Consider the following 19,052-nt stretch of genomic DNA (forward strand, 5'->3'; position numbering starts at 1 on the left):
CAATCCTTCCAACTCATTACAAAATTTGTGTGGCAGCTTATTGTCCACTTGTAGGATGTTTTGTCAATTATTGAACGCTACCATAGTGTTGAACAGTTTCTGAAATTCTAAAAATCGTATAATGATGTAGATATGTTCATGAGTGCCACGTTATTGCACCAATTTAGGGTCAAAGTTATGTATCAATTTTCCCTTAAAAAATGGTTGAAAATTGTACTGCTGATGACACAAAAACTGCACAAAATTAATTTTAAGAAATTACTGTTTCGAAATAAGCCTTGCTAACAAACCGATCACAAATATCAAAGTCATCAGAGGAGTTCCAGGAAGTTTCAGGAAATCCTACCGGCATTCTAGGGGAATTCCAATGGCGTTCGAGAGGGCCCACGGGGCTTGAGCGGGTTTCAGGGGTAATCTATGGGATTTCATTGGCGTTCCATGAGGTTTCATGATTAAAGACGTACCGGAGGTGTTCTATGGGGCTTAAGAGGTATTCCAGTGAATTTCAGGAGTGTTCCAGGCAGTGTCAAAGTAGACTCATGAACCGTTCCTGCGTGAGCAAAATCGCGCGCGATTCTGAATCATTTTCTCTCGTGCGAGATTTTCATGCAAAATCTCGCTCTCACGAGGCAAGCGCCGAAATCTCGTTAGCCTGTAATAACGAATTCAAATCAATTTGAACGGCATTCAATGTTATTGTACGCAAGATTTACTTTTGTTCTATCATATAATTCTAAAAACTTTGATCTAAATAACAAGAACACCAAGTAATAAAGCAATGTGTGAAATCGCGAGTCAACTCATGCATGATTCTTTCAGCGGCGAGTTTGGTGAGTTAAGAATCGTGCGTGAAACAACTCAACCATGAGATTTGAGATTTTGAGTTTTTACCAACACTGGCTCCGGGGGGTTTCTGGGGCGTTCCATGAGATTTAAAGGACGTTCCAGAGAGTCCCAGAGGCTTTCAGGGAGTTTCAGGAGCGTTTCAGGGGTTTTCATAGCATTTCGGGTGCATTGCAGTGAGTTTCAGTGATGTTTCAAGAAGTTACAGAAGGTTTCAGGAAGTTCTAGGGCGCTCCTGGGATGAACCAGGAGCTTTTAGGGGATTTCAGGGGGTTTCAGGGGATTTCAGTGGTTCCCAAGGGCCTTCCATGGAATTTCAGATACGTTCCCGGGTGGCCAAGAGGGTTTCAGAAACTTTTAGGGCGTTCCAGTGAGTGGTAGGGGCGTTCCAGGGAGTTGCAAGAAGTTTCGGTAGTGTTCCAGGGGGCTTCAGGGGCGCCTCATGGTGTTCTAGCGGGTTTCAGAGGGTTTCAGCGATCCAGAGCGTTTCAAGAAGTTTCAGGGACGTTCCATAGGGTTTCAAGAGATCCCAGGTGTGCCAGGAGGTTCAGGGTCAACCATGGGATTTCAAGGTATTCCACAGGACTTGAAGGAGTTTCGGGAGCGGTCCTGAAGCCATTAAGGTGAATATATAACGAAGCCACCCCTCGAATTTTTAAGACCACAAATCTGAAGAACCAAATGATGGATAGTGCTGAAAAGTTGATCGATTGGTCACCACTAGCGGGTAACCAATCGATCAACTTTTCAGCGTGGTGAGACATTTGGTTCTTCAGATTTGTGCTCTTGCAAATTCGAGGGGTGGCTTCGTTATATGTTCATCTTAAGAAGTTTCAGGAGCCTTCCAGGGGTTTTCAAGGAGTTTAAGGAGCATTCCATGGGGTTTCAAGGACGTTCCAGTGTATTACAGCGGGTTTAGGGCACGTTTGAGAGTGCTATATCGATTTTCAGGGGTTTCAGGCGCGTTTCAGGGATTTTTAAGGAGTTTCCGGGGCATTCCAGTGTGTTCCAAAGGGATTGAAAAGCGTTTCAGTGATGTTCCAGGGGGTTCCTGTGAGGTTCCATAAGTTTTCAGAGACGTTTCAGCAGGTTTCCGAAGGTTTCATTGTTGGTCCAGAGGACTTAAAGAGATTTTTAGAGCAGTGCGTTCCAGTCAGCTTCAGGAGTGTATCAAGAAGTGTAAAGATTCAAATAAATCAGTGGGTTCAATCTAGGAGTGTTCAGGAGTGTTCCATGAGATTCCGGGGATGTTTCTGGGTGTTTCAATGGGTTTCAAGAGCGGGTAAAGCATTTAAGGAGTTTCATCGGCGTTCGAGGAAGTTTCTGATCCAGGGGGTTTTAGGGAGCCAAAGGGATGTTCCAAAGGTTAAGGAACGTTTCATGCGGTTTCAGATATGTTCCAGCAAGTTTCAGGAGCGGTCCAGGGTTTTTTTTTATGGGGATTCAAGAGTGTTTCAGGAGATACATCCCTGAATATCATCTTCACTCCTGAACAGCCTCTGAAAATCCATAAAACTTCCTTGAAAGCCTTCTTATATCTCCCTGAATCTCATAGAAACAACTACATCCGGACCCCTCCTGAAATACCTGAAAATCATCTTTTGAATTATGCCTGAAACTCCTATAGAAGCCCTAAAGAACCACCGGGCCCCAGGCAACCCTTCTGAACTGATTCTCGCACATAAAGACGGCAAGGGAGGGGTTTTGGAAAAAGGCGGAGATACGCCTAGTGTATGGAACATGGGTAATTGAGGGGGTGGTTGATTAACCAAGTCTAGAAGGAGTTTCGGAAGGGATTCTCCCGAAGGAATCACCGAACGATTTTTCAAAGACAATGCCTGAGAAATTCCCAAAGTTAGCTAGCGGATAATTATGTCTTTTATCAGAAACTTGAGCGATCTAGTAATGGTGGCTGATAGATATACATGATAACAATGCTAATGTTTTCGCTAACCGGCGCTAATATACCGGCCACCCTGAAATAACCAAAGTTCAACATTCTGAGAGACTAATGTAAAAATATACACTTTATACATATATATGCACTGGGTTTCATCGGCAACAACTGTTCGAAAAGAATAATGATCTGCTACTTGGTCCATGTGGTCTGATCCTGCAAGTCTGTTAAATCGTCCCTCCTAGGAGCTCAACCAATCTTCAGCTTGGCAGTTGGCACACAGGACTGTAGCATCAGACATCTGGGGTTTTCTGGGACGAGCTCATCGGTGGAGATCTTGTAAGGCAATCCCTCTTCTTGTCATCCTGAAGACCAAATGGAATGGTATTTGAATGAACGGATTGGAGAACAACATGCACTAACTTTGTGTGAGATTCCTAAACCCCCACACATTAATTGACGCAAGAACTTCGTTAGTAGACGAAAACAGGACTCGAGAAATTCTAATCTCGAACAGACATCGAAGCGGTGGGTTGACAAATGAACTTCACAAAGGCCGTGGCTGCCGTGGACTAACTTGTCTGTAGACAGGGCAGGTCAAACTTCAAAAATGTTAAAAATTCAAAGCTCCCATATGTTCATTACAATCCTTGGTGCAAAACTAGAGTCCTGTCAAATTTTCAGCCATTTCGGTGGTGAATTAATGCTGGCCCACGAGCAAAATAGGTTTGTATGGGAATTACTATGGAGAATTTTCAAAAAAAGTTCTCCACGTTGTAGAGCATCCACACAAGTATAATATTATAGGGTCAAAGTCAAATTGAATTATTTAGATCTCAATGATGAATGTTGCCGAAGACCGCAACTCATTTCGACTCACGACTCACGAGAAGTTATTAATCAATATTCATCCATGCATGCTTGAACAGAAGACGACAGCTCGACCGACACGCTTGACACGCAATCATAGTATGCGTGTTAGCTTCTTGCACACCTTGCTGGACATCGTGTAAGGAGATGCGCATGCGAGTGAGAATTTGTTTAATATCTTTTTTGCCGATTGTCGAAATAAGTTCCGGTCTTTGGCAACATTCATCATTGAGATCTGAAGAATTCAATTTGGCTTTGACCCTATGACTTTATCCTTGTGTGGATGCTCTACAACGTGGAGAACTTTTTTTGAAAATTCTCCATAGTAATTCCCATACAAACCTATTTTGCTCTTGGGCCACCATTAATTCACCACCGAAATGGCTGAAAATTTGACAGGACTCTTGTTTTGCACCAAGGATTGTAATGAACATATGGGAGCTTTGAGTTTCCAACATGTTTGAAATCTGAGCTCCATGTGAACCTTGACAACACGAATGCTGTCGTTTTTTCCTGGGTGGATCTCTAGCCGCCATTTGAGAGGCGTCACGTTACCCTCGCACAGCAGTACCATGGTTCCGACAAAAAGGTTTTTACGCTGGTTGGTCCATTTTGTACGAGTACGTGTGTCGGACCAACAAGTACTGGATTGACCAACGATTCAAGATTCGTAGAAGAAAACACTGCACGCGCTGTCATTTCGAGAGCCTTCATACGATGAGTTCTTGCAATGATGGTTCTGGTATCGCTGTGAACGACCTGCGCACTAAGAGGTGACCAGAAATTAAGATTTCTAGGTCATTTGTGTCGTTGTAAAATGGTGGGAGAGATATCGAGTTGAGGCACGCACGCTTCAATCTGTTCCACCACAGTGGAAATTTCTTCCGATACGAGGACTGTATTGCCTAGAGTACGCTTCAGGAGAACCTTCATCGACTTCACGGTGGCTTCCCACAGGCCGCCGAAATTGGGTGACTTTGTCAGGATGAATTTTAAGTTAAACAGCTTCCGAAGCTCATCCAATTCATGCCGGGACCCCGGTGGACAAAGTTCGTTGCATTGTCATACATGATTATATTGGGCCGACACCGACAGAAGAAGAACCTTGTCAGTGCGGCGATGAAAGCTTGAGCTGTAAGGTCTGCCTCGACCGACTACACAACAAGACACACGAAAAACGGCAACAAAACATTTGATTGAACCGCCCTTGTGATAGGTATCAGTAGGTCGGCTCCATAGGCACGTTCTCCTCCTTTTGGGATAGGGGTATAGGATATAAAACGGACTGCAGTAATCCACCTCCACGTGCATGAAAGGTGGAGCCGCGGACAGCACGTTCTGCGACCAAGTCCGCCATGAGCTGCTCATTAACCTTCGGAGGTGTTCGAAAGCATTTGCGGCAGCGGATGATCTTCCGAGTTAGGTTACGGACAGATAATGGCCAGTTACAACAGGTAACTACTACTCCTGTATGTTGATGATCGATTGAAGATGATGGTTCTCCAGAACATGTTTCCGTCCAGCCGAAATATTAGCGTACTGCAGCCGGCCGCCGACCAAGATGATGCCGTTCACAAGGCACCTAATTACGGTGTTAGTTTAATTACACCGATTCTGCGAAGTGCGATCAAATCCTCCAGGAACCTTTCTTGTTGCGCTAGGAGTAAAAGCTGATGTAACGCCTCTGTGCGCTCTTCGTGCCTCAGAAGGTCTGTTTTCCTATTATCGGGGTTTCCACTGTCATGAACGAATCTCCGCAGAAGCGACACTAAATTTTAGAGTGACAATCGAATACCATGACCAGAGCTGGGTTCGACATCTTCAGCTGAGCTGACACCGTCGTTCGTTCTTCGTTCGGCCACCCTTGTCCAAGCTATAGGTGGACCTTACCATCACATCTCGTAGGGCTTTAGTTGATCTGGAGGAAGTCCTCTTGACATAACATCCGCCCGCAGAGTTTTCCAGCCCAGCGATATGCTTCTAGATGCCTCCACGGGTGATGTACCGTATCTCGGACACTCTATTGGCAACGAAATTATTCCAGCGTGACGGAAAAGTAGCAATTCAGCACTTAACGATCACAGAATTCGGCCAAAAGTGCAGTTGGACTGTCATTTTTATACTTTGAACGAACTTCTCAAACACATAAACTCCGGTGAGTGCAGACGACAGCTCCCTATGGCGACGTGGAGCAGAGGTCTGTTCCCGTTTCTTCTCTAAATCTTCGAGCGGTGCCACTCGAGACTTCGTGTGGTAAGTTGTGCTGCTGTGACAGTGTCGTCAAACGATCGTGCACCGTAAGATATACAGTAGTATGGGACACGCTTGTATGGAAAAAATAAATCCTCGCTCCAGTCGACTGTTTAGATTCCATTTAGGTCCCATATGAACCGTACAAAATTTCAGCGCAATCGGTGAAACTATAATTTAGCGCAAGCGATTCAAAGTTTGCACAGGAATTACTATGGGAAAAGTTGCAGTTTCAAACAACAAATCCCAGAGATCGCCCTTTGCCTCCTTAATTCAAATCGATCACTGCTTATTGTAGAAAAATCATTTATAAAACTTTACTTCGAAGACCGCAAAACTATTGGATGCTTGAGGAAAAAGTTATTGATTTATTACCGATTAGTGATCTAACGAACGGCTTTTTGTTTTGTTTTATCAGCAGCACTGCTGCTGCCGTTGTTGCTTGCGGTGGCGGGAGGCACCACCACCCCCAGAAACAGCAGCATCCAAGGCAGCAGCTACAGTGCTGCTAATAATTCAAAACAAAAAGCCGTTCGTTGGATCACTAATCGGTAATAAATCAATAACTTTTTCCACAAGCATCCAATCGTTTTGCGGTCGTCAAAGGAAAGTTTCATAAATGATTTTTCTACAAGAAGCGTTGATCGATTTGAATTAAGGAGACAAAGGGCGACCTCTGGGATCTGAAATTGTAACTTTTCCCATAGTAAATCCTATGAAAACTTTGAACCACTTGCGCTAAATTATAGTTTCACCGATTGCGCTGAAATTTTGCACAGTTCATATAAGACTTAAATGGAATCAAAAAAGTCGACTGGAGCGAGAATTTGATTTGTGTCCCATACTAATATACAGGGGATGGCCAAAATGTTTGGGATAGGCAACTTTTTTTTTCTCTCTCAAAAAAGTTCAACATGCTTAAACTATTCATAGAGTGCCTAGTGGTTAAGGCTATGGATCGCCAATTCGGAGATGGCGGGTTCGATTCCCGTTCCGGTCGGGAAAATTTTCTCGATTCCCTGGGCATAGTGTTTCATTGTACTTGCCTCACAATATACAAATTCATGCAATGGCAGGCTAAGAAAGCCTTTCAATTAATAACAGTGGAAGTGCTCAAAGAACACTAAGTTGAAGCGAGGCAGGCCAAGTCCCAGTGAGGACGTCGAGCCATTAGGAAGAAGAAGAAGAAGAATGCATAAAAAAATCTCAAATTTTGACTGTTTGTCAACCTATCATATGTGCATCATTGGTACATATTTGGGCTCGATTGATTAATATTTCGCAAAGTTAGAACCGTTCGGGTAAAACACTATTTTTTAGACAACTCATTTTTTGAGCTGTCATATCTCGGAAACCAGTAAACCGAATTGAATGAAATTTTGAACGTACACTAACAATATGTAAATGCTTCACAAACTATTAAAACATAGGTAATTTTTAAACGTTGAATAAATTATCATGGATTGACACTTTTTGGATTTTTCTCGAAAAAATGTATTTTTTTACATCAATGTCAATAAATTTTAGTGTTGATATCCAAAGATTTTCCACTTCTGTTCTCAAGTTATCTCTAATCAGATATATTAGAGCCTATTTAGATTGAAGGAAGAACACATTTTTGTGTGGTATTGTAAATTTGACATATTTTCCTCTATATGGGTAAAAATTTCAACCCGGTATAACTTAATTGGCCGTGAGAAAATATTACATTTTATAACGTCGTATTAAGTATCAATATATTGTTGATAAATAGGGACAATGGAAATTCGAGGCAAAATTTCTAAAATTTCGCGGGCTAACATTGTGAATTTCGCGGCAATTTCGCGGCTAAACATTTTTGAACGTTTTGTTGAAGAAAACACCATTTTTGCATGCGAAATGAATAATTCACTTGAATTTCGTGAAGCGTAATCATAAATTCACAGAAAAAATAACAAATGTGATGAAAAATCAAAAAATAAGCAGATGTTAAATGCCTTCAACTTTCATTATGACGAATTCAGAATTGTAAATTACTTTACACTGTTAAAATCTATCAGCAAATTATTGTTTTAAAATTTAAAATTGGTGGAATTTCGAGGTTATTTTCTAAATTTTGACAGATTTCGTGGCATTTCGCGGGATTTCTTAAATTTCGCGACCAATGCCCAATTTCGCGGATTTCGCGGCTTCCGTGAAATTGCGAATTTCCATTGTCCCTATTGATAAACGTTAAAAAATTCATTCAATTCGGTTCACTGGTTTCCGAAATATGACAGCTCAAAAATGAGTTGTCTAAATAATAGTGTTTTACCCGAACAGTTATAATTTCGCGAAAAATTATTCAATCGAGCCCAAATTTGTACCAATGGTGCACATATCATAGGTTGACAAACAGTCAAAATTTGAGATTTTTTGATGCACTGTTACTGCATGTTGATTTTTTTTTGTGGGAGAAAAAAAGTAGCCTATCCCAAACATTTTGGCCATCCCCTGTATGTATGCACCCGGCTTTTAAGGATGCATCACATAACATATGGAGTTCAGCGAATATTGTGTCGCTTCCAAACGCAACCCAACAAGGAACGCGAAGCTTTTGACACCAGCCTCTAATTCGCAACTACGAAGGTAAAAGAGATTCCAACTCTTTGTCGCTCCAATGAAAAACCTCGTAAGGAACTGTCAGAATGTGTGTGAAAAAAGCAAAAAATATTTCCCATTCGTTTTTTCTCACGTATATCTTCACGCACATTCTGCAACTTCGAAGTCGCGAATAGCACATGAGTCGCAGAATTGTGACAGCTTTCCATTGTTTGAGTTGGATTTGAAAAGCTGGTAAAACTCAAGAAGCTCCGATCGCGCGCCCATGAAATAAGTTCCATTGTCGCACACCTCCTCTCAGGTCCAGCGAAGTCTACTCCAACTTTTAGAATCGTGTGATATGATGGGAAATCTCCCATGAACTGCTCAGCAAGCTAGTCACCCTTATAGTCATCTTTCGTGGCTTCTACTATCCAGTAGCTCTCGGAAAAGCATGAAGATTGTCTCTACCTACCGCTGCGATGAGTCTTCTCGTTGGAGGGTGCTTTCCGGAACAATCCGTTGGTTTTTAACCTCGTTTACAAGTTTTCTGTAACGAATTCTATCTCCAACTCGTAGTCACCCGTTGTCCAAGAAGAGGACCAGGTTGCCCATTCTCTTACATGACTCTAGCGCTCGCAGCCGTTCGATTCCAACTTGAAGAAGTTTGCTTGAACAATTCGCTTAGTTGCCTCCTTCAATTCGGGAATCGAAGGCGCCGTTGCTGCATGTTGCAGTGCTTCGCTCACCGACTCTTCAAAAGTTGTTGATGAACCATAAAACGTAGGCGATAATCTTTTGTGTCTTCCGAAATAACTCAAACTTTGTCAAGATCAAAAGTTCCTCGTATTTTTCATTAAACAATGGAAATTTTAGACAGATATCAGGTGTCAGTTTGACAGATAACGCATGAGCAAAAACAGGACTAAAAACAAAACCTTTTTTTGCAAAACTGTCATGGTGACCTAAGAATTGTCAAATCGTGCAATGAAGAATACAGTTTCTACGTTGGTAGATTCTGGCGACTTCAGTTCAGGAATATCTTCATTCTCTACAGCTTGTGGAACCACTTCATCATATACTGCACTACACAGGAACAATGGTCCATTCCATCCAAGCCCAACAAACCAAAATAAACGGTAAACAAAAAGTTGTTAATGTTTTCGCATTTATCAGTGACGCTATTTACTAGCGCCCAGGACGTCTCAGCCCAGGACATTCTGTCTACCATGCACAATGGTCGGAAAAAAATAAAGTTCGGCCAAAACTCTTTTTATGTGTTTAATCGAAGTTATAGGTTGCCTAGATATGTTATATAGTATTTTTAGTGTTTAAAAAGGGGTATTCAAAAATTACGTAATTTCAATAATTTCAAAAACGATGAAAATCAGTAAACCCCATATTTTTTGCGTTTTTTGTTAGAAAATCAATTCGCATTTAAATAAATGATCATCTTTCGATCAAATCCAATCAAGTTTGTTCAAAACGTGTGAAAAATGTGGAAAGATAAATTTTATTTCAGTAAAAAATGGAAAAATAACGTAAAATATATGAAAAAAACATGACTTTTTTTAAAAAGCTCTAATTTGAAAAACTGCAAATTTCTGCAAAATATTTAAACGTTTTTAGGCAGCTCTAAGCATGATGATTAAGATGTACTATTCGAAATTGCGGCGACACGTGACGACACGAACCGTTTCTTAACTTAAAAATTATTAAAATTTCTAAGGTACAATATATGAAAATTTGAAAAGTTTTGTGTCATATTAATTTTGCACCATTCGTGCATTCAAACAGTCCAATAACAAGCTTTCATATGCTGGATAACTTAAAACATATATTTCATTCTCAAAATATTATTATTTTACTTTTTTCGAATAATTCATTTTTCAATTTTATGACTTAGGCCACTTTGGCAGTGAAAATGTCATTGAAATACAAAAGCTGGTATGCTTTTAATTAAGAATCATAAAAGTACAATACATTAACTTTGTTATAAGGTGAAATTTAGTTTAAAAATATCAATCGTTTTTTGAGAGTTTTGGCCGCCCCTTTGTAAGAAGCCCGACCAATGTGCCATGATTCCAATGCATTCATATGGTCCACTGCACGAATTTATGCTGGCCTGCTTTCTCTCACTGTAAATTTGACGTTTGAGCGGTGCCGACACTGCTCAAACGTCAAATTTCGTGTGAGAGTAAGCGCCAGTATAAATTCGTGCAGTAATCCATGGTCCGCAATTAGGGACATTTTTGCTGTACAAGAGTGGAACAATCAACGTTTAAGCCAACTTTAGCTTGAGAAACTGTTATTCAGCTGGTTCTGTTACATGGGGTGTGCGCGAGAGGTTCGGAAGTTTCATCGCTGCTGGGAGTCGGTTATTCGGTGCGAAAAGTAAACCATGGCATTGTGCGTGAAAGATTTTGAAGCTTCCTTGTCAGGAGTTGATTATTCGGGTCGAAAAGTAAACAGTGGCAATGTGCGCGAAATATCGTAAGAAAAAACTCGCTAACAGCAGTAAACGTCATTGGTATCTACCAAATATATAGATGCCAACAAACCCATCGAATACAGTGTCCCGAGTGTCCCCACCAGATGGTGATAGTGTTGCGGCCATCTATGGTAATGATCCGAATCATAAAACCCACTCACACTTGTCTATCTCTATGAGCTGTTCGGATTCATGGGTGACCACCAAAAGCTTCAAAAATACAGAAAAAAAACACCAGACCGCAACAACATCAACGCTAACGAGCCCCATCGAGAGAAACGGTTACTGCGCTGCCCAATCCGTAAATTGTTCCAAATGGGGAGGGTCGAAGTTCGCTGGCTGCCGTTTATCTTTTGGATTGGGTCCTTTGGGCAAGTTAGAAGTGACTTGAATTAGTCACCATTTCACAATCCCTTTGCCGGTCTCATGAGAGTGCTAAATTTTTACTGTCCCGTCCCGATGCTGGACGCTTCAACAGAGCTTAAGGCGTCCAATGTTCCACCATGAGGGTCCGCATGCGGAACATAAATTGGCAATTAGCGTCAGTTGATGCTCACTAGCACTGACTGTTCAGTTTGCTTCGTGCGAAAATGCTATTGTAGATAGAGTGTCCGGATTTTTGTTATTGGGCCACTGCCAAGATGTTTTGCTTTGCAGGAGAAAATCTTGTAAGCAGCCGGCAGTTCGATCCCGAGAATCTGATGCATGCACAAACAGATTTGATGATGCTGTTTTTTCCGCCTTGCCACTTATGTGCAAACAACTTTACCCACCCAACCATCTGGAGACCAATTGGTTCTGAGGGTACACGGAGAAATTTTTTTGGACGTAAGTGATACTTGTTTCAACTGATCCATAAACCACAGACAAACAGACGTAACACTTCGCACATTTTTCGATTCAAATCATAGTCGCGGAAACATGTTCGCCCAATGCTAAAAGGACTGAATTTGGCCAACTTTCAACTAGGTGGCGGTAGTGGGCAAACGTCAAACTCGAACGAAAACGATGCGAGCGCTACGGATGGGCGGTAGGCCAACTATCAAATTTTTAAATAGACCGTTTAATCGGTGTACGATGAAGATTACCAGAGTGTTACGTCTGTTTGTCTGTGCATAAACATTTAATTGCTATTTTTATTATTTTTTTTGTTTGGAGAATGTTTGGTACGACTGACAGGATTTAAATCGCCTTCTATCTTCTATTACCTACCTTTCATCCAATTTTCTATCGTCTGTCTTGCGTTCCACGTATTCTAACGTTTATAATAATTATAAATATTTTCTTAGTTTATTCACCTGCTCTTGGACAACAACGAAACAGTGTTTCACATACTTAAATCAATCCAACGATAACGTTTAACCTACACAAGAATAATATTAAGTTCAAAGAACACTAATTGTTGATTCAACCGGAAATACGTTTAACTTGACAATCTTTTCCCTCCGTGCATCTGTGACAACTCGTTCAGAAAACGAATTCCGTTCAGCACTTTTTTTGCCGCACTTCTTTTGTTGTTCGTGACGAAACGAAATTTCCCGGCGATTGTTCCTTTTCCCAGGGATGATGGAGGAAACAAGTGTCAACTTTTTTCATCTTTAGACGATTGCTTGTTCGTGCGTTCGTTCGTTCGTTCGTTCGAACTATTTGGTGGCGAAAAACTGCAGCAGGGATCTCCATGGCAGATGATTGTTCCTGGTGTTTGCCAGTTTTGCACAAGAACCAGTCAGTCGGTGGTAAAAGACGACAACGAGGACGATGATGGAAGGTGCTAAAACTCGCTCTGCATCTGTCGAAGAGTGCACTTTTAGTGGATATATCTAACTATTGCATTCTGTGGGATATGGTAGACGAAAAGTTGTTTTTTTGCGACGAGCAACATCCGGGAACTGCTTCAATGCCCGTCGAAATGGTGAGTTTTTGAGTTGACAGTTTATGAAGTTCGGAAATCGGAATTCAGATGCCAAAGAAACTCGACTCGAGGAGTTCGAATCTGATTGTGTGCAATCAGATGCAAATTGGATGAAGTTCAATAGTTCAGAAGGCTATTTTTATTTCTGTTGACACTTAAAAGGTTTTCCAAAATATCTTCTAGTATTCTACTCTTCTAGTCTTCTAGTTTTCTAGTCTTCTAATCTTTCAGTTTTCTAGTATTCTAGTCTTCTAGTCTTCTAGTCTTCTAGTATTCTAGTCTTCTAGTCTTCTAGTCTTTTAGTCTTCTAGTCTTCTAGTCTTCTAGTCTTCTAGTCTTCTAGTCTTCTAGTATTCTAGTCTTCTAGTCTTCTAGTCTTCTAGTCTTCTAGTCTTCTAGTCTTCTAGTCTTCTAGTCTTCTAGTCTTCTAGTCTTCTAGTCTTCTAGTCTTTTAGTCTTCTAGTCTTCTAGTCTTCTAGTCTTCTAGTCTTCTAGTCTTCTAGTCTTCTAGTCTTCTAGTCTTCTAGTCTTCTAGTCTTCTAGTCTTCTAGTCTTTTAGTCTTCTAGTCTTCTAGTCTTCTAGTCTTCTAGTCTTCTAGTCTTCTAGTCTTCTAGTCTTCTAGTCTTCTAGTCTTCTAGTCTTCTAGTCTTCTAGTCTTCTAGTCTTCTAGTCTTCTAGTCTTCTAGTCTTCTAGTCTTCTAGTCTTCTAGTCTTCTAGTCTTCTAGTCTTCTAGTCTTCTAGTCTTCTAGTCTTCTAGTCTTCTAGTCTTCTAGTCTTCTAGTCTTCTAGTCTTCTAGTCTTCTAGTCTTCTAGTCTTCTAGTCTTCTAGTCTTCTAGTCTTCTAGTCTTCTAGTCTTCTAGTCTTCTAGTCTTCTAGTCTTCTAGTCTTCTAGTCTTCTAGTCTTCTAGTCTTCTAGTCTTCTAGTCTTCTAGTCTTCTAGTCTTCTAGTCTTCTAGTCTTCTAGTCTTCTAGTCTTCTAGTCTTCTAGTCTTTTAGTCTTCTAGTCTTCTAGTCTTCTAGTCTTCTAGTCTTCTAGTCGTCTAGGCTTCTAACCTTCTATTTTTCTAGTGTTCTAGTATTCCAGTATTCTAGTGTTCTAGTCTTCTAGTCTTGTGGTCTTCTGGTCTTCTGGTCTTCTTGTCTTCTAGTTTTCTAGTTTTCTTGTCTTCTAGTCTTCTAGTCTTCTAGTCTTTTAGCCTTTTAGTCTTTTAGTCTTCTAGTATTCTAGTCTTTTAGTCTTCTAGTCTTCTTGTCTTCTAGGCTTCTAGTTTTCTAATCTTTTAGTGCTCCAGTGTTCTAGTGTTCTTATCTTTTAGTCTTCAAATCATCTAGTCTTCTAATTTTCTAGTCTTCTAGCCTTCTAGTTTTCTAGTGTTCTAGTATTCTAGTCTTCTAACCTTCAAGTTTTCTAGTCTTCTAGCCTTCTAGTTTTCTAGTGTTCTAGTATTCTAGTCTTCTAACCTTCAAGTTTTCTAGTCTTCTAGTCTTGTGGTCTGCTAGTCTTCTAGTCTCCTAGTCTTATGGTTTCCTAGTCTTCAAGTCCCATGCATCCCATCGTTTCTTTCTAGATTTCTAGGGAAACGTTTGCCCTTAATGCAGCACAAATTCACTATTGTTATTAATTCTATAAATAAAGCTAACCACTCACCCTTTTCTTTTTCTACTTTCAGGTACGTTTCTCGTTGGAATCCTACCAACCTTCCATCTGCTGATAACAAGCCACTCAGTAAAACGTAAGTCAATTCTCGGAAAAATAAATGCAGCAGCAGCAGTAGCTCATTAGCTTCATTTGCATTCTTCGTTTATTTCCTGAAGAGCCCTTCCGGCTTCTTCCGTTTCTTCTACACGTTCCGCCAGATTTCAGCTTCGAGTAATTTCCCTGCCACACTCCAATCGCAAATGCTCATTATGCATTCAAACGGCCCACCATTCGGAGGAACCTCTCCTCAGAGCGATACCACTTGGCTTGGCATTTCATTTCCTCGGATATGGGCGCTTTTATCAAAAATAAGAATTACGACGAACACACATCCCACCAAACCCAAATGCGCTAAGAAATCCACCCGAAGGATCGTATCGTCCTCCGGATGCATCTTCACTCAGCTACATGCAGATAGCTCAGCTCCTTGGTTGACAGTCAGACCAGGGCAGTTTGTCACGCACGCGAGTTTTCAGAAAGAAATCTGAGTACCATACCAACCGACGGGCGCACTTTACTCGACTCGACTCTTGCATTAGCATAATTTATTATAATGATGATGATGATGACGAGTGCTGAATGGATAGCCTTTCTGTTTCTCGAGAAAGATCTTTCTCTCGGTCTCGGTAAACGCAAATCAGAATAAGTGCATGCCAAAAGTATCTACCTACAGTACAGACAGTGCGTTGCCATTGTGAGTCGTACAAATGTCATTTGGTGACACCATTGTTGAATGACGATGGAACATTTGGTAAATATGACGACAAAGATGATGATGTGATAGATGGCGGAATGTTAGCGAGCTCGTTTACGCTGGAAATTGTTATGAATCCGGAGTAAATGTACGTGTGTGTGTGTGTGTGTGTGTGAGTGGTAAAAGAGAAGTGCTATAAGGCATCGTACACAAATTACGTAACGCTATAGGGGGAGGGGGGGAGTCTAGCTTAGCGTTACGAGCCATACAACATATTTTTGGTTTTCATACAAAAAGCGTTACAAGGGGGAGGGGGGGAGTCTGAAATCGCCGATTTTAGCGTTACGTAATTTGTGTACCACGCCTAATGGATTGGAGGTATGAATTTGCAGACAATTCTTGTATCTAGAGCTGGATAGAAGGGATTCTCCGCTTAGTGTAAAAAACGATTTAAGAAAATTAAACAGTTCGTCCATTCTCAAAAAAAAAACTTATAATAGACTTTCATTAGATGGACCCATAAAACTCATCCAAAACACATTCACTGGAAATGAACTCGACAATGGTTATTGTAACTTCTAAAATAAGTTCCACCAGGATTTCTTCAAGAACTTCCATCAGGAATCGCTAACGGAGTTCAAATAAGACCAATTATACGTCTAGAAGTCCCCGTAAGAGATCCGGCAGAAATTCCTCTAGGAGTGCCAGCGAAAGTTTCATCAGCAATTTCTCTAGATGTTCCTTGAGAAGTTCCACAAGGAATTCTTCCAGTAGTTCCTTCAGAAAATTCATCAAGAAATTCTCAAGGAATTCCACCAGTAATTCCAAGAGTTTTGATCGAAGCTTCAATAGAATTTCCATCTCCAATTTCTGTATTAGTACCACTGTAAATTCTAGCAAGAAACCTCTAGTACTTCCACCGAAAATTCCTCTGGAAGTTCCAACGAAAATTCTTTTAAGAGTTCCACCAGAACTCCCTCTAGAGGTTGCACCGGAAATTCTAAGAACTGTTTCCGAAGTTACAACGGGAATGCCTCTTGCAGTTTCTCCAGGAGTTCCACCAGACCTCCCTCTAGAGGTTGCACCGTAAATTCAAAGAACTGTTTCCGAAGTTACAACGGGAATGCCTCTTGCAGTTTCTCCAGGAGTTCCGTTACGAATTCTCTTAGGAGTTCCAAATACAACTTGTCTAGAAGTTCCACTGAATGTTTTTTTTTTAACTTCTACCTTTTTCCCTAGGAGATCCACTGGGAATTCCTCTAGGAGTTCCTTTAGAAATTCCTGTCATAGTTTCACTGGGAATTCTGTCCGAAGTTTCAACGGCAGTTCTTCCAGTTACACCGGAAGGTGCACTCGAAGATCCTCTGTGAATACCTGTAGGGTGGCCTCCTCCGCTAATATCCAGAAATTGTAGAAGTTGATGCACCGTGAATCCTTTAAGTATATTCACTAGGAACTCTTCTAAGATTTCCACCGAGAATTCCTGTAGCGGGTTCCACCAGAGATTCTCCTAGGAATTGCAGCGAAAATCTCTCTAGGAATTTCACTAGGGATTCGTCTAGGAGTTCCGAAAGATTTTTTCTAGACGATGCACCGATTATTTCTTGAAATTTTACCAGGAAATCCGGCAAGAGTTTTTTGTGGGAATTCTTGTGGGAGTTCTTCTCGAAGTTACACCCAAAATCTCTTCAGAAATTCGTCTAAGAGTTCCAAAGAGAATTTCCCCGAAAATTCCTCAAATTACTTCTCTTTGTGTTCCACAGGAAAAATCTTTACGAGTTCCACCACAAAATTTCTCTAGAAGATACACTTTTAAGGCGAAACTGGAAGCATTTTCTCAATTTTTCGGTTTTTGATTTTTTTTTTATTCAATAACGAAGCAATATTTTCAAAATCGGTTTTCGTGCGCATGTAGAGTATGGATCAAGGTATCTTCTGAATTTTTTTGAGGTGGAAAATGTTTTCCATTTTTGCAGAAACCATTTTTTCGTGAAATTTTGTTCAAAAATGGTTTCTGCAAAAACGAAAAATATTTTCCACTACAGAAAAAATTTAGAAGATACCTTGGTCCATACTCTACATGTGCACGAAAACCGATTTTGAAAATATTGCTTCGTTATTGAATAAAAAAAAACAAAAAGTGAGGAAATGCTTCCAGTTTCGCCTTAATACCTAGAAAAGTTGCGTCAGAAACTCTTTTGAAAGTTTGATTCACTGGTAATTCTTTTCGAAGTTCTAACGTATAATTACGCAAGAGTTCCACTGGAAATTCCTAACAGGAGTACCGCCGAAAATAGGGAAGTGGAACCATCTCGACAGGAGTCCTATTTTGGGCACTTTTCTGCTATAACTCAGCCAATTCTGAACCAATTGACACAATTTTTGGAACGCGATGAGATACGAGATAGTATCTCTAGCCGTGTACAAAGTTTCAAGTCAACTGGTTTGGAATTGACTGAGTTATAGCGAAGAGTGCCCAAAATACCGGCCGCTGCCTAAGTGGTTCGCTACCCTACTTGTGGGAATTTCGCTGGAAATTCTTTTCAAAGTACCATCGGGAAATCCTCCAGGAGTTCTACCGGAACATCCTCTAGCAGATCCACCAGATATTCCTTTAGGACAGCGGTTTTCAGATCGTGCACCGCGGTGCACTTGGTGCACCGCAAAGCCATGACAAGTGCACCGCAGTACTTCAGAAAAATCTTGCATATTTAAGTTGAAATTTAAATTCATTACCTAATTCATGAAAAATAATTCGACTTAATTAGAACAACTGAACTAGTGTAAGGTGCTCCAAGGGATTGAGAGTTATATTTTCATTGTTCCAGCCGCCGAGTTAACCTTGAATCCAGCAAAAACCGTCTCAGATATTCGCGAAGAATCATGGAACAAGTCTGCCAAAACTTTTCTAATAAATATAATATTTTTCCAAGAACTCGTATTGGATATTCACAAGTACCTACTCTACAAGGCATCTGTAGTGTGTTTTCACAGAATAAGCTAAAAAAATCTCAGAAGAAATCATTTCTGTGGCTTTGCTTAATACCAGAGAAGGAATCTATCACTGATCTTGTAATCAGGTGAACACACAACTCCTTTCGAATTGACAAGAGTGCCTGGAAGGAATTTATCAAAAATATTGTCAATATATGCCAGAGTTCTGAAAATAAAGCTGCCAAGTGTCTTGCTTGAAATTTTTCAGAAATCCTGTAAAAGTCTTGGAAAAACGTCTATAAAAAAATTTCTAGTGGCGATTTCCTAACCTCAAACCTACCTGTCCAACGAACGTAAATTCTTGAATTTTGTCATCAAAATAGCTCGTAATTTGTAGAAAATTGCGAGAATTGTCGTTTTTATCCATTTTCAATTTGATTCGGATCCTGAATTCTCCGCAAGTTCCAGTTTTAGAGTCGCTGAAGAGGTAAAAAGTGAAGTTACGAGAAATAATTCAGTAGTCTAGGGAGGAATTCACCGAGGTTCTTAAAAACAAAACACCAATAATTCGACTCAAGACTTCATTCAGCATTTATAAAGATCTTGTCCGAAAGTTTCCAGAAACATTCCAAGCAATATTCTGAGTCGAATAACTGCCCAAGTAACACAGAAAACATCTTTAGTAATTAAAAAAATCCAAAAATGTTTTATAAACGTATTATAAGAGGATTGCAAAACAACAAGTGTTATTTTGAGGCTTAATTTATGTTAGCTGCTGACTTCTGGCAAAATAATATCTTTGGCTGTAAAGCTTGAAAAAATATGTGAAATATACATATATACAACACCACTTTCATATTGAAAGTAACCAATGTTTACGTTTTAATTCGCAGTTTCTTG

General features: G+C 40.4%; 1 protein-coding gene across 12 annotated transcripts in view; it reads left to right on the top strand.

Moving 5' to 3' along the window:
• LOC109623069 (peripheral plasma membrane protein CASK) overlaps positions 1 to 19,052 on the top strand; it is a 259,898-nt gene that overhangs the window by 119,903 nt on the left and 120,943 nt on the right. Inside the window, exon 1 of one of the 12 annotated variants that reach the window (XM_062846942.1) lies at positions 14,538 to 14,558. The exons of the other annotated variants lie outside the window; for them this stretch is intronic. The gene's annotated coding sequence lies outside the window, so the exon portion shown is untranslated. Of the gene's footprint in view, positions 1 to 14,537; positions 14,559 to 19,052 lie in introns of those variants that run through there. 12 annotated transcript variants of the gene reach the window in all.

This window comes from Aedes albopictus, chromosome 1, assembly GCF_035046485.1.
Source record: "Aedes albopictus strain Foshan chromosome 1, AalbF5, whole genome shotgun sequence".
Taxonomy (NCBI): domain Eukaryota; kingdom Metazoa; phylum Arthropoda; class Insecta; order Diptera; family Culicidae; genus Aedes; species Aedes albopictus.